The 14907-nt window shown below is 43.0% G+C and overlaps 1 protein-coding gene across 7 annotated transcripts in view; it reads right to left on the reverse strand.

Moving 5' to 3' along the window:
* LOC111249558 (uncharacterized) overlaps window positions 1-14907 on the reverse strand; it is a 214974-nt gene that overhangs the window by 133862 nt on the left and 66205 nt on the right. For 6 of the 7 annotated variants that reach the window (XM_022803564.2, XM_086986855.1, XM_086986857.1 and 3 more), the window contains one exon: window positions 8653-8903. The gene's annotated coding sequence lies outside the window, so the exon portion shown is untranslated. Of the gene's footprint in view, window positions 1-8652; window positions 8904-12538; window positions 12559-14907 lie in introns of those variants that run through there. The other variant, XM_086986859.1, reaches the window with a different exon arrangement.

Consider the following 14907-nt stretch of genomic DNA (forward strand, 5'->3'; position numbering starts at 1 on the left):
CTAGATCTTCACTCGGGAGCATGTACCCAGATCAGAAGATCTAGTTCAATCTACCCAACAAAAGTCATAAGAAAGAAACTGCAACCATCATGGATCCTGTCTGTCGCAGCAAGAGATGCAGCAAAAACAAAATCAATCGAGCCTTTCTTGTCTCCAGGCCCACTGGATACATGCTTCGCCTGCATACTACCGTAGGCCATTTCTGTGACGCTGCAACATATTTCTCTCTGAAGGGCTGAAGTCGCTGACTAGTGAAAACTGGCTAAATATGTTTCAACCCCTTGAGTTAGGCACCACGTTTAACGTTCCTCCCCGTTCAACACGCCGGGCGTCGAACCGAAAACTCGGTATCCCCTATGGTCTCAGTCTGTTCAACTGGGAAGTGAACCTTGCGAGCAGAATTTGTTACTAGACGATATCTCTCGATGCCAATGCCACCGCTCCTGTGCTTCCCATTTTCATTGACCTAAAGCCAGCCTGTCGATAATGGTTTGCTTGCTTCTTTATTTGAGAAAGCTGCTGTGGCCAGCAGCTGGGCAGTACGACTTGCTATTAATTGGGCGATTTGTTGCTGCTAAAAGAGGTTCTGTTCGCCTGGGTTCTTTTCGAGTGCAACCGCTGGCGCTGCTTCAAGACTTTTGCTTGACCCTTATCGGCTCCTTCCAACCCCTCCTTCGAACCCTTCCCTCCCCTCCCCTAGCCCCGCGGCCCCCCTTAAAAACTTTAAGGCGGCGACTTCCGTTGCTGGTAGCGCTATGGACTAGACACAAACTAGGAGCCGCGGACAACGTTGCCTAGCGACTGATGTCAGCTTTATGCAGTTAAGCTTATAAAGATTAGATCATGAGAGGTAAACGAGTACTAGTTAGGGGAAACTCATTAATGGCAGGTTCTGTCAATCGGCATTCAACGCTGGACAAAGTTTTGTCTCGTCAATAAACGCCATCCATACAAAGATTATTGGCTGAAAACATTCACATACAGAGATAATTGACGAAAAATAAAGTTTAACTCGCACTTTATTGAGTAAAGACAGAATGGTTACTTATTAGTTCAGCGGAACAAATACGAATGAAAAAGGAGCTATTAATTGCTCGGATACGGCAAGTTGAAACGAAGACACCGCAATGTGTTCTTCCTGAATAGGATATACAAAGGATTTCTGCCTATTACGCAGACGTTCAGTTCTGGCCTAGAAGTAACCACTGGCATAAGGTGCAAAAAAAAAGAATTACAGTGATCCAGATAGCAATAATTTCACTACTAATCTAAAACGTTTCCGATAGCTAACTTAATGCAGGGCTGTATAGTAGACATAGTAGGTTTAAATAAGCCCGCCACAAATTGATTCCATAAACAGCAGGCTAACGTAAGTAATACCCGTTTCGTGTAATGGGAACTCATTTTTAATAATGTCCGGGTCATTTTCATAATAAATTGTATAAAACACAACACCACAATCTACACAGCGCCATCACAATGCAGCCGATAAGATAGTCCTCTGAAATATGTAGATCCGTACAATCATCTAAAACTACGTTGAATATATGACAACATTAAACGCAGGGAACGAGCAGAAGTAGCCCGTGAAAGTGTTTTCATATACATTGCGGCGTACTAAATATTAAAATTCTACCTGGAACAAAATGGCAGAAGGCTTATGCCCCAGTCTTCCCGCTAGATACTTGCCTTGGCAGGAGCCGCCATTAAATTACCGCTATTCATATATTATGAATTATACTACGACGAGCGCAGGATAAAAGTGAGGCAAGGGTGAATACCTCAATTAAGAATGAATTCATATTCAGTAGATCGTGAGAAGTCTCATTCGTGGTGGACCGGAGACCGCTCTCGTGATCCGATGAAATCGCCGCAGGACCCCAACAGACCCCCGACGCCTTCATGCGATACTTCAACGAAACGTTCACGTTGCGACAGATAGTTCATTACGATAGAGGCGGACTATATGAATAGACGAAGTGCCTCGTAATGTACTGGCGCCTCGCTTTTTAGCATTGTTTAATGCACAAGAGAAGTCTTCGCGTTTTTTGCGATCCACTTCGATTGTTACTGGGGAGGCACGAGGGCTATTTAATTATAGATGTCTAGCAATAGACCAAGTGACCTCCAGAAGCGATTCCCGCCTTCTTGGGATTCGACCTGAATTAGTCGCAGGTATTTGCAGGCCTCGATATTGAATTCTACAATGAACTACACAAAGACATTATCCAGACAACTCTTTGCACATACCCCTAACAGTGCCGTACGTCTTGAACTACGGTACCAGATGAAGTATTGCTGGATTGTCCATACTGAACTAATCTAGCTAGTAATTTTCAGGTACACGTAAGAATAGCTATTCTTACACGGTAATATAGTTGATGGTTACCATATGTAAGCTTCTGAAAGGTAAAACATTTTCTATTCCATCAACGACGTACGGTAAACTATTAAAGTGTCCTTATTACACTTGTTCCTATCTAGGTTAGCCGCACCACCTCGAGTCCCCTAACGAATTGTACAACTAGTCGGTCGTGCACCAATATAATCATCAGTCTATCTCACAGCAGAATTTGTATCGGTAGCGCTTGAATATACGTACACGCGCACGAGTGGCGCTTGCTTGTTCGTGCCCACGTGAGCTAACGTCAAGGTCAATTTTGATGCAATGGCCTGTTTGATCCAGAATTTCCGAACACCAGCAGTGAATAGCCGACCCCTTCGAGATATTGCAGATTGACCAAACGAATATAATTTGCACTTATTAATTCTCTTAACGGCCGTACTTATGTGAACAGATTCACTTGCGTGACGTGGCCATAGCACACCGTCAGCCAACTCTTTACGCTGATCTTCGCGCCGTTCGAAGGGATCAGCCGCTAACTAAACTGATCTTAAGTAAGGCACCAACCATCAATTTGAACGCCATAACAAGCCGCGTCGCCGACCATAACAGCGGCAGCAGCTGCAGTAACAACACGGAACCCGGTCGAACACTCAACTCTGCTTACTTGGGCTATATATATATATATATATATATATATATATATATATATATATATATGTATATATATAATCTTGTAATGTACGATTTTTTTCACCCCAATTACATTTTCTTAGCACAGATTGTCGGTATTTTTTGGCGTTGGCGCTCCACAAGGCTCATCGACGCGGGCTAGCGTTTGTCCGTTCGTCCAAGAACGACAAAGGAACGAGAAAGCACTCGCGCGCTCAAGTAAATTATAAATTGAATTACTACGGCTTGCCGTCGACACCAGGGAACCACCTTGCACAAGACTGACTGCGGCTGCTGACGGTGGCGGCGGAAGGGGCGGCTTCGTGTACAGTGTCTAGCAGTAGCTGAACTTCAGCAAAAAATACAACAGCGGCTTGGCGTAAACGACAATGAAAAAGAGATAGGCTAAATGGTCGAAACATATTTGACACTCCTTCATGCCAATGAATTTGCTCAGCGCAACTTTATGCGCTCTTGACGAACTTTGTAAATAACACAAGTTTATTTTTAACTTCGGTTACGCATGCGCGAGTGACAGTGCCGAAGGCCCACATCTTCCGTCATAAATACGATTGCCAATAAAACCCAAATTTATATCTACATATATAGAGGGGCAATCATAAGTGAAATTGCAGTCATGCGAACAATGTGCTGACAGAGCTGAATAAGTAAGTAAACGATTTTTGATTTACTACTGGCATTTCGATCGGTCGGTCTGGGCGTCCGTTCATCTGCCTCTCTCCAGCAGCTTCGTTTATCGTCGTACGTCACTTACTTGTACGCGTGAAGTCTGAGGAAGCGCGCCCTGAATTTATTTACTTTTTATATGTTTGGAGCACTACACATATAGCGCCTGCGCACAATAGTCATCCACATCAGTTCAAGATGAGCCAACATGAAAATAACCCTAACATCTAGAATAGATCTGCTAAGACCGCTTTAGCTGTGATTGTGTGTACGTGTAAGTTTGTTTGTAAATGTGAGCTGGCACTAACTGTCATTTCGATAACTTTTTGTTAATTTCGAAAAATTGTAACTTCGGACTTGACGCAGTCTTCTATTAATAGGTAAGAGAAGAAACTACACCAATCAAACGCGTCTGCTCAATGAACATGTAAGAAGTCATCCCAAAAACATCTTCCGTGAACTGAAGTCGTTCATAGCCATTAAAACAACTTTGTACGTTTTGGTGTAGGGAAGTTAAAGACGTGATCATCTGCTATACGACACGTTGAACCTGGTAGTAATTGATGTTTTGAAAAAAATAGGAAGATGAAAAACTGGTAGCAAAGTCAATTTTCAACATCTTACATTTTTTCTCGAAGTTGACCATTTTGAGATAGGTCATATTTACTTCAAATCGTAATAAATAGTAACATAGGCATATCGACACATATGGCCAAGGCCAAATTAGCGCATCGCTGATCAACAAGGCATCCGATTAATTAAAAAAAGATCCATATAGATTAGCTCAAGTAATTATGCCATATATAGAAGCAAAGTCAAGCACGGCGATTTAACTTCCCACATTGGAAATATGTTTGCCCCCACGCCTCTTTCAATAGAGGAGAAGCAGCTATCTGCGAAGATAGATTGCCTGTGGACCTCAGCTATTCATATTCTATATCCGTTCTTACTATCAGTAGAAACTGACGAGCTTTTCGGCTTCTGAACCAAATCTCTGGACGTGAAATGCATCTATCTTATTGCCTATTACGAACACACACAGACAGGTAACTCACGCGTATTTCAACAGCTCAAAAAAACAAGCGGCCAGTTTGATCCCCAGGATGAAAAACGTACGCCGTTCGTTCTTTTACACTGAGCCCTTGTTTTCAATGTTTTTTATTCCTTTTTTTCGCCTTGTCCTGACATGCCGACAGTATTTATTGTACTCGCAGATGAGTCGCTTACAGATTACTGACGGGGTATGCCACAATCTGTGTGAAGACGTCGACTTGAGCACAAAACGTTTGTGTACCGGTGACCAATGCGCGGTCCCTTTCAGCTCATGAAAGATGGGAGCGCCCTAGCAAAGCTCAACGAAGAGATTTTTAGCCTTGCCAGCAGCACGGAACGTTCGGCCGGGTGTTGGTCACCAAGGCCATACAACAATGAAGACAGAAGTTTGCAAGAAGTCTGAAGCCTTAACTGAAGACTGAAAATACATATCTGGACAATGGGGTAGCACTTGTCGACTGGATATAGATAGCTGCGAAAAGGTAAAGTTGTGAAAGGTATCTAGCATTAATGTCCTAGCGGAAACTATTGGCACAGAAGAACTTCAGGTACCTCGGGCCTGCTATTTGTCAGTGTATTGCATAAAGGATAATGGGGTAGTTGGGAACGCGGCAGGCGCAATGTCTTGAAAAATCAACATTATTCACAGAGTAACTGATCGAGTTAGTAACGCTACCTGATGATAACGTAGTTTTAATAATTTGGTGCATAACACAACCTATCACTATATCCATAGGTGTATTCAAGGTTCAGAGCTAAGTTTGCAGGATGGTAATAGTGCCAATATTAACCGTACGCCATGAGTATACTCGCAGCGTAACTGCGAATAAGTTGCTAGTAAAATGTGTAGGTAACGTTTAATTAACTTAAGCCCAGCCCTACTTGGAAACCAATTGTACGAAGAATCCATATCGCTCTCAAAACTTTTAAACACCCGCATTATAGGTATATAATGAAAAAAATAAAATCGAATAGGTCTTCCTTTACAGTTTACGGGTGCTCTTTCATCTAGCTGGTTAGTAGTACATTTAGCTGAGAAAGCTCGACGCGACCCGTACTTGTGAGATTGAGATTCAGCTCAACTTATCATTCAGCCACTCCCAACATAGTGCTTTAAGTGGCTGCTACTGCCGCCGTCCTTGCCATAACCGGTCTCGTCATTTTAGTTGTTAATTGAAATCAAGACGCGTGCAAGCAGGCGTCTCAGGCGGCGTGGCCGATGAAAAAGTGGGGACGCAAGATCAACCCGTCATTGCCTGCCTAACGTGGTGTCGGCGCGCGAAATCGCCGAAACGGCTAAAAGCAGAGAGATAAATAACCAACAACAAAAAAAAACGCGAGAACATAGGAAAAACGACGAACGCTTCGTGCCTTTTCGTTGCTTCTGTTGTTGATTCCCGTTCGTTCGCTATTCTTTACGCGGCCACAATGGGAGGGAATGCTGGGACTGCCCCTAGACGAAGCCGTTGGCTCGCCGCAATGTTCCCGTCTAATGGAAGGCCTAGAGAAGCGGATGGTGAATAGCAAAACTCCGATGCCGTCGGGCCGGTCGAGTGTTAATAAGAGTTATTGGCCTGTCCTAACTGTTTTTGAGGGGCAGGGAGCCTGCAGGACTGATGAAACTCCTAACATCGCCGGTTCACACAACACCACCCTTAGTGCGCTATCGGTATTAATTCAAGCACAGTGTATGAAGGATGCAACTATAGAAAATGTTCAAAGCAGTTCTACCGTTGTAGCTGGCTAATGACGGAACCGAATATGACAGACACGATCAGGCGACGTTTGTTTGCTATTTCCGAGCGAATTTAGCCAGGGACCTTAAAAATTGACCGGAGTAATTTTTGCAGTATCCATGCTTGTGGTTGCACTCCTAGAGAACCCAGCTTTCTTTGCGATAGTGCCGGGTGGTAACCGGAAATAACAATAGACGAACTCGTTCTGTTCGAAATTCTGCCTATCATTATGATGTCTCATAAAGCTCACTATCAGGTTAGGATTTTTTTCTCGACAAATGTATAATGATACCGTTAACAGTTAACACTGATAGAAGCAACCCAATGAACTGTCGGCAAATCGTTCTTCAAATAGGCCCATCCCATTGCCTAGCTTCTAGAGCGTACAGAGACCGCGTTTACTCCTTGAATCTCTATCAAATAAATATATATATATTCATTTGTGGACAGATAAGTAGACGCAGCGGGACTTCAGCGGAATTTGCAATAGATGTTCACAACAACTAATGTAGCCAGACTTTTACTTCAATCAGGTCCGATGGAAACCGAGTAAGATCAATACGTAGTTCATATCCGCTTGACCTTGTTAGTTATATGGACGATTCCACGTCATTACGGCACATCGTGGTAGCCTATAACCGTTTACATACAACAGAGCCAAGTATTTGATTGCTGTGGTTCCGTAAAATCTAAAAATGAGCAGAGCAATTGATGGCCGCCCGGACAACGACGGCCGTTCTATGAGGAAACGGCAAAGTTGGAATGGGCGATACGTTCTGCGTTGACGGCTAATTATTGCTCTGAGGCAGGCGAAAAATACGAAGGCGTTCTAATTAACTAATCAATAGCCAAAAAAAGCCTGATGGGACTGAATGGTCCAGAAAGAAGGAACGAGAAACAAAACACGTAAAGAGGACCAAACATTGCGCAGGCTAAACTAAACGAGTAAACCTGCCGGCCACGTTGCCTGCTCTTACCATATCCAATCGTCCGTCCACATCTATGTGAAATCTATCAACTAGTGGGAGAATAGTTACCAAAAGCTATCCAGCAACGATCCCGAAACAAAACCTTATCACATATTAAGACGGCAGTTCGCTCTAACAAATGACGGAATGCCGTCTATGTATACTCTAATTTTTTTCTTTGAATCGATTTAGCCGCAATTTTTTAGTACTTTCTAAAACATCCATATGTGTTTTTTGGTTGATATTTACACTACGAACAAAACTCCGTAGATCAACTAAGCCGCCAAACCGTATTCTATAGTATTTATGGGAGAAATTATGAGAAATTCCAATTGAGTACAATCTTCAGTCACCCTGCACGTGTGTTTATATAGCACTTCGATCGTAACCGCTGCCGCCGCCATTGCTACCACCGCCCTCGAAAGTGCCGTTGGTCCATTGTTCTGATAAGAAATGGGGTGTGGGCCGCCGCCCGAGTCTTTAGTTTCCGTATAGCTCAGCCCGGGCTGAAGCCGATACAAACCATCGGATAGGATATTAAACTACATGCTACTGTATGCCGTCAGGGCCTTCGGCCGTTGACTCGGAACAGCGACAGAGGTGAAGCGTGAGATTCATGTTTCTAATGAACAGGGAAATATTTTAACGAGGGATCGATTTGTATATTCACACGTGGAACGGAGACTCATCGCGAGGCTGCTAAATGCCTGCATGCCTGCAAATGAACGTTGCCGACCTCTCGGCGACATCGTGAAGAGAGCATTGATTTTTCCTAAGCCATTCGTTTCATATATGAAGTATTTTAATCGTTAATTGAAAAACTGCTTTAACTAAGTGAATTGCCCTATCTTAATTTAAACTTTATAGCTAACTAGTCACACAGCGTTAATCAGTTCGAAGCACCAACAGTGACAAAGTTAGCTCGTATCAACCTTAAAACTACTCCTGTTTCGCCAACCCTACGTCCTGCAGCAGGTGACAGTACCCTTACAGATACTACAGTTCTCAAGTTGCGTTAGCGGGAACCCTGTCCTGCTCCGATAGGCCTGGATTCTAAGCAGGGGGACTCGGACTAGCGAGCTTTTGCCACTGAAGCTAAAAGGTGCTCATACTGTTGGAGATTTCTGATAACTTGCGCTTCCTATATATATATGTTTCTATCGTTCTCTCGCACGTTTTTTTCTCTACTCACCTTTCGAGTTGGTAGAACAGCGTTGAAAGTTCGACAATAAGATATGATTTCGTCCGTTACAGTTGAAGCTCCTGCGGCTGACTTGGCCCTCACCGCATGACACGTTGCCGCTTAGGTTGTGCCACTCCAAAAACAGCCAGTTGTAATTTGTTATAAGTTTTGCTAGTTGCTGTCAAAGTTCGTTTGTGTGCCTGGCTACTGGGGCCTCGTAGTACTGGCTGCAAATTAGGGTGCGTTAAGGCATCCGGTACCTGAAATTGAAATTTACATAGTAAGCCTAACCTGACAGGGGAAATCTTTGAGGTGCACATGACCGTCACAGTATACCCGATGTCCCAAAGGTTAGCAAACTATTGTAATTCATTTGTGTCTGGACAGAAATCAGCGCTTTACTGGAAAGCATTTTCCTATCGTTCTGAATGGTGATAGGTAATGAACCTAGGCATGAAACGATAGTGAAAACCACTTGTGAAATCGATATTCAATGATTCACCTTCTATGGTATATGCTATTGATATTTGCATGCTATTATATCGATAGCACTCAGTTATTACTGTTAATTTCATTGTTTTTTAATACGACCGTGTTTCAGTGCGCCCTGCAAACGAGAGGGTTAGATTTCAATGAAAGACCCTGTCACTTAGTCATAGAAGTAAAATGGCGAACAACAAATATTGAGGTAGAGCGAAGAGAGGTTAGACTCGACACGTATTTGAGTTAACTAACGAGTTAGTTTATTATCAGGACGTGAAGTGTTGCCAAAACCTCCTCAGCACTCAGCCGATCCCATGGCAGCTTAAAATGTTCCCCGCCTGTTCCACGCGCTCTCCGCACCAGAACCCTTCGGACAGCAAATGTGCAATGGTACTCCCTTAATGGCTGGCTGTCATGAAGAGTCGCACGGCAACATTTGCCGGTTGGGGCAACTCCCACGAACATTTATACACCCCACGGCACTTTCAACCTACCGTTTCATATCTCCCTCTTGGGTACACATGTAGTCTCTTTTTCCTCTGCGTAGCATGGTCGTGAACGTCATCGGCGATCTTTTGCCAGTTCTCCGTTTGACAAAGCAGCTCACTTAATTGCTTTGGCTTTCGTTATAAGTTGGTAAAACAAAGAAAAACGGCAAGGAAAGAAGAAAGAAAAATAGGTGTTTCCACCTCTCTACGTTAGTTCTCTGGTGAAGCGTCCCAGCTCATAAATCGCCTCGGGTAAAGTTTGCTGAAGGGGTTTAGGGTAAACAGTTAAGGAATGATTTAGAAGGGGGCCGCTCAAAGGATTTAAACAGTCCTATCTCTTCGTCGACTTTTATTCCCATAAGAAGCTGCCTGCTACCCCTGGGGACTGAGGCGCCAACGCCTCGTTCAGTGGAACAGTGGCATAGATCCATCGGCTGAATTGGACGAAAGAAGATGCCCACTCTATCATTCACTGCGAAGCAACTGTTGTTAGCTCAACTATAGCCAGTATTGTAGCCACATAAATGCAAAAGGCGCCTTGATTATTACCACATTACTGCAACAGAGTCCAAGGCTCCGTGGGCATGGAGCATGGCGTGGAGGTGTTTTCAAAAGGCATTGCAAAAAACGTTATATTTAGCGAGTTCTGCTTTCTGAGTTCGTCCCACCGATTTGCTTCGTAACCCTCTTAAAGCCCAAGACCGAAGATAACTGATCGACGTCCTCTGCAGTCACGGTCAAGGGTTACTGCAGAGCCACTGTATCAGCCGTGCTCCCCTATAGCGAATAACAAAGGTTAACGAGCATTGATGTAACCCTACGCCAATACTTCAGCCTTTCGGGGAATAAGTGACGGCTCTCATTTATGCTTGGACTTAATGGAGACCACTGTTAATAGAGATATCGTAGTAATAGTATGCCTCGACTGTAACGGCTCGACGCCGCCCCTGTAGAAGATTCGAGAATGGATCAGGCGCGATGGGAAATAGACCAGTCAGAAAAACAGATGAGCTACAAAAGTGAGTTCTGCCTTATTTTTCGCTTTTAACTCTATAGATGAAGCGCTATTGCTAAGTGAGGATAGAAAAAGAAATTCTATTTAAGAAAAAAAACTAAGAGAAAAATTGGTACAAATTTCAATATTTGAACGACGTCGTGAGAACGTACCCATAGCGCAATACAGTTGAAATATACAGTACGATTAATAAATATTTACTTAGATTTTTTCGGTTAATTCGTGAACCCTAAAAAGACACTTCCCGGACATCAGTTAACGTGAACTAGTGGCGTTGCAGGCTGTCGCCACGCATCGGTACCGCTGGTACTATTGGTTCCTTGCTACTAGCAGGGGTTTTATATCTTTTTCCAACTTTAAAGGAGTGCTCTGAAGGGATAACTACGCGACCACTACTTCTACCTATGATAGGAATTCTTCGGTGTGGACACCGCCTCGATAGAAGATAAGGATAAATAGAGAAAGAGTTTTCAAAGAAAAACCTTTTGGGACCTAATCTACTATTTAGGCGTAGCATCGGTTAAAACTGGAGAGAAAATTTCTCAGGGGCGATGAACAAGACTGTAGCCGGGAACTACCACGCTATCCGTGCTCCACCGCAGAGTTGAGCAAGAAAATTAATTTTCCACCTCGTGGAGCAAAAAGTTGAATTTCCACCAGAATTACTCGAGCTATAGCAGTGCTCTGGGCCCTGTCCAGTCCTTGTTGTTTCCCAAATGAGCGCCGCATTTTTCCTTACTGCCTACGCGGCGCTTGTCGGCCGTCCTGCTGTTTCTAAAGGACGAAGAAGGCCATCCAAAACTCCGCTGTCCGCTCCAAAAAACACTCAGTGGCCACTTTTTCCGTCACCGAGTTTTCTACCTCGCCTCGTATTTATTTTAGCTTCCACTCTTCACAGAAAACTTCGAAGGGATGGCTACGTAACACATTTTGCCTTAAGTAATTATTAGATCCGTCTTGTCTTTCCTTGCAACTTTGTCGTGTTTGCACTCGGATTATTCGAGACCACCCTTTGAAAATAAACAGCTGCGTCATCACTCTAGATGTGGCTTTGAAACCTATTTTACGAAAGACTCCTTTGATTTTATGTTGAAACTTCATACGGTACACACATATGTATAGACAACATGTGTATATACCGTATATATGTGTCAATGGATGAAGGCAATAGTACTTCTTTAAGCTAGATAGTGAACATCTTAGAATCAATAACAACAGACGCTTAGGCTTTATGAGGTCTTCAAATTTTTGATAAAGGAACGATTTACATACACCGAATGCGGCAGTGTTTACTCCAGACATTTGTTTTACGCACGAACCTTCTATGGCGGGCATTCGGGGCGCTACCATGCTGATGTTAATCAATTGAGAACACCCTGGTATATTTCCACGATGGGATAGTTTGCGATTATAGAGCTAATCGCTATTCGTTCTAATTAGTATTACAATAACAGCAACCTGAACAGCACTAACGTAGTGAACAAAAATTTGAATAAGCCAGGTTTTTCCTTGAGAAACAAAGTTGTCGGCCTTAAGGCTTTAGAGGTCCGATGGTAGGAATAAGAAGCTTAGTTGGGGGCGACGATCGGTATGTTAGGCCTATCATAACATGTATTTGTTATAGCATTTAGGTACACTTCACACAAATTTCGATGGACATATAAACCAAAAAAGATCAGCACGAAAATTAAATTCAAATCCAGCCCAGTCTCTTCGCTTTGTTTAAGTGCCCTGGAGCATTAGCATACGCTGTATTATTTTATATGTGTACACTGTATTTCAAAATCAGCGCGCATAGATCTGCAGCGTACGAATCAGCTTAATAACAGAATTATTCAGTAGCTTTACACAAAGCTTGCAGAATAACGGTCGTCGTACGTGACAATTAAAAGTATATAGCTTCGCTTACCAGTTGACGTCGACGTTTTGGTCTTTTTGGTCAAATAATCTTTCCGTTTAAACGTCGGCTTTTTTCCACAGACTCACTTCAGACAATCACTTCATAATGAATTAAAATAGGTACAAGGAACAAGTCTGAAATAAATATGTAGAAAGATTACCATTCTACTTTACCGTTGAGCATCGAACCTAATTTTATCAAGAAATTAATCTAAGCCCACGTTATCTCACGACTCCATTTCGCTTTCATGGGGTGGGCGAAACACCTAATAATAGTTATATGAAGGACTTGGCACACTCGTTCGGGGAGTTGTCAGCTACCATCTATACCTTCAGTACGACTTTTACCAGACGCACGGTAGCTGTAGGACTACGATACCAATTATAACTGCAATGTCGCTGCCCAACTGCCCAAACGGTGCTTGAGGAGAGGAAGGAAGGGCGACGGTGAGTCGTAGCTTAGGAGTGGATGTTGTAATTTCGTCGTTCGTATACCCAGAAATGTCCTAGATGCGCTGACCGTTGTCCAGCTCCGTATCGTACGCTTGAAGCCTGCCGCAGGCCAATGTCTCTCCTCTGAGCCCTGCCTAAGTCCGGTTCGCGCAATTTCTCATCAGTTTATTACGACGCTCGCATATCAGCACGGCGCTAGCGAGAAAGAGAGGATTATCGTAGTTACTTACTCCTATGAGGATCGCTTTCATCAAATCTGGAATGCGTTTCCCTTGGCTGTTTATTCGATTCCACAGTGTTTGTCATGTCTATCTTTTCGCTGCATAAAAGCTGGCCTATGCTAAACCTGCCGGCGCGCACCAGGTGTATACAACTCCATATAGAAACTTCGTGTGTCTCAGTCTATCGTTAACCACTTCGGGCATTTACTTCGTAGAACTTGATATTAAGTGTAGATTTGTTTGGATGACGTGGTAATGAGAACTACGCAAAAAGCTTTTTGATTTTATTGAATCCTGGTAAGAACTTACCGCAACCACGTGAAACGTTTGCTTCATAAAATACTGACATAACGGCGTTTGACGACAATAGGCGTCACACAAAATAAAAAAGAAAAATGTCCCGACATAGTAAATTCTCTTTCCAGTTACTTTCAACTTTGAACTAAGCATATGCAAACCGCTCCTTAAGTATAATCATGTAAGCCAGATTGTTAGATAAAAACAGGACGCACTTAAGTTGCGCCTTCAGTTCAATTTCAAGGATTATCCATGGGAAACAAAGTTTACGTAAATATATATGATATATATGGCGTCCGTAAATCTCATATGCACTTTCGGAAGTTCGGAGTCCTAACAATGATTTCTAGGACAAAATTTGTTTATGTGTATTAATTTACTCTAGCGTTGATAGTGTTTGATAGCGCAATCGTCGATCGTTACAAACCGACCGAATATATTGTGTGTACTTGTACGAGCCTTACTTATCCAATATATCGCTTGGAAAATAGGATAGTTTTAAGAGCATATTGACAACCAGAGAAAATGCGTAGACATTCGACAAAAAACGTTTCCTAGCTACTTGAGATTCACACGAGACGCACTTCAAAAAAAAATTATTTTTTGTAATACATTTGGAGTAATAGAGAATTAAAGGAAAAATCTGCAAATATAGGGATGACAAATGTGCTTTTCGATGAAGCCAGGGGGCAGTTGGCCTTTTAATGGCAACGCAGGTGTGTTGTCAGGTGTGTCCTAAGCATTATTTCTTCGCGTTGTTTCGATGCAAACGCCCGATGGCTGATGCGTATTTTTCTGGCAGTCTATGAAGCTTGGAGCCCCGATGGAAATCAAGCAGTCGAAGATACGTATCGAAGTAATCTTACTACTAATAATAATGATAATACATTTACCGCTTGAATAGTAAATATCTCTAACGATTGCGTTTTGAAAATCAATCAATTAGTCTTCTCAAAAAAAAGCTGCCTAAATTAACTAGAGTGTGTGTGTGATGACGGCCATGTTGATGATCCCGTCCTTGCGATAAATGCTTCGGGTTTTACGATCAGAATCACGTCAACAGTGTTTCAGATTTCAGCTGAAGAACATACGCAAAAAACGTGTCACTTGAACGGGAATGTAGGTATCCCTGGATTCGCACATAATCTACGTTCGTTGGACCTAGGTAAGTTTCAAATACGTCGAGCTTTCTGCAAACCTTCCCTTATGCAGTCACTACTTCACAGAGGCGGTCATCTATTTGAATCATGGTTCAACTGCGACTTTTACGTTAGGTGATCCTTTCGATCTATTATACGCCGAAGGCCGGGTATAAAAGAATGGCTTTCTCGCGAGAATTACGTGCAGCCGCCTGACGGCTGCACGTAATTCTCGTGCCTGATGGCTGGCAATTGATTAACCCCATGAT

Source organism: Varroa destructor, unplaced genomic scaffold, assembly GCF_002443255.2.
Source record: "Varroa destructor unplaced genomic scaffold, Vdes_3.0 BEIS01000004.1, whole genome shotgun sequence".
Lineage (NCBI taxonomy): Eukaryota > Metazoa > Arthropoda > Arachnida > Mesostigmata > Varroidae > Varroa > Varroa destructor.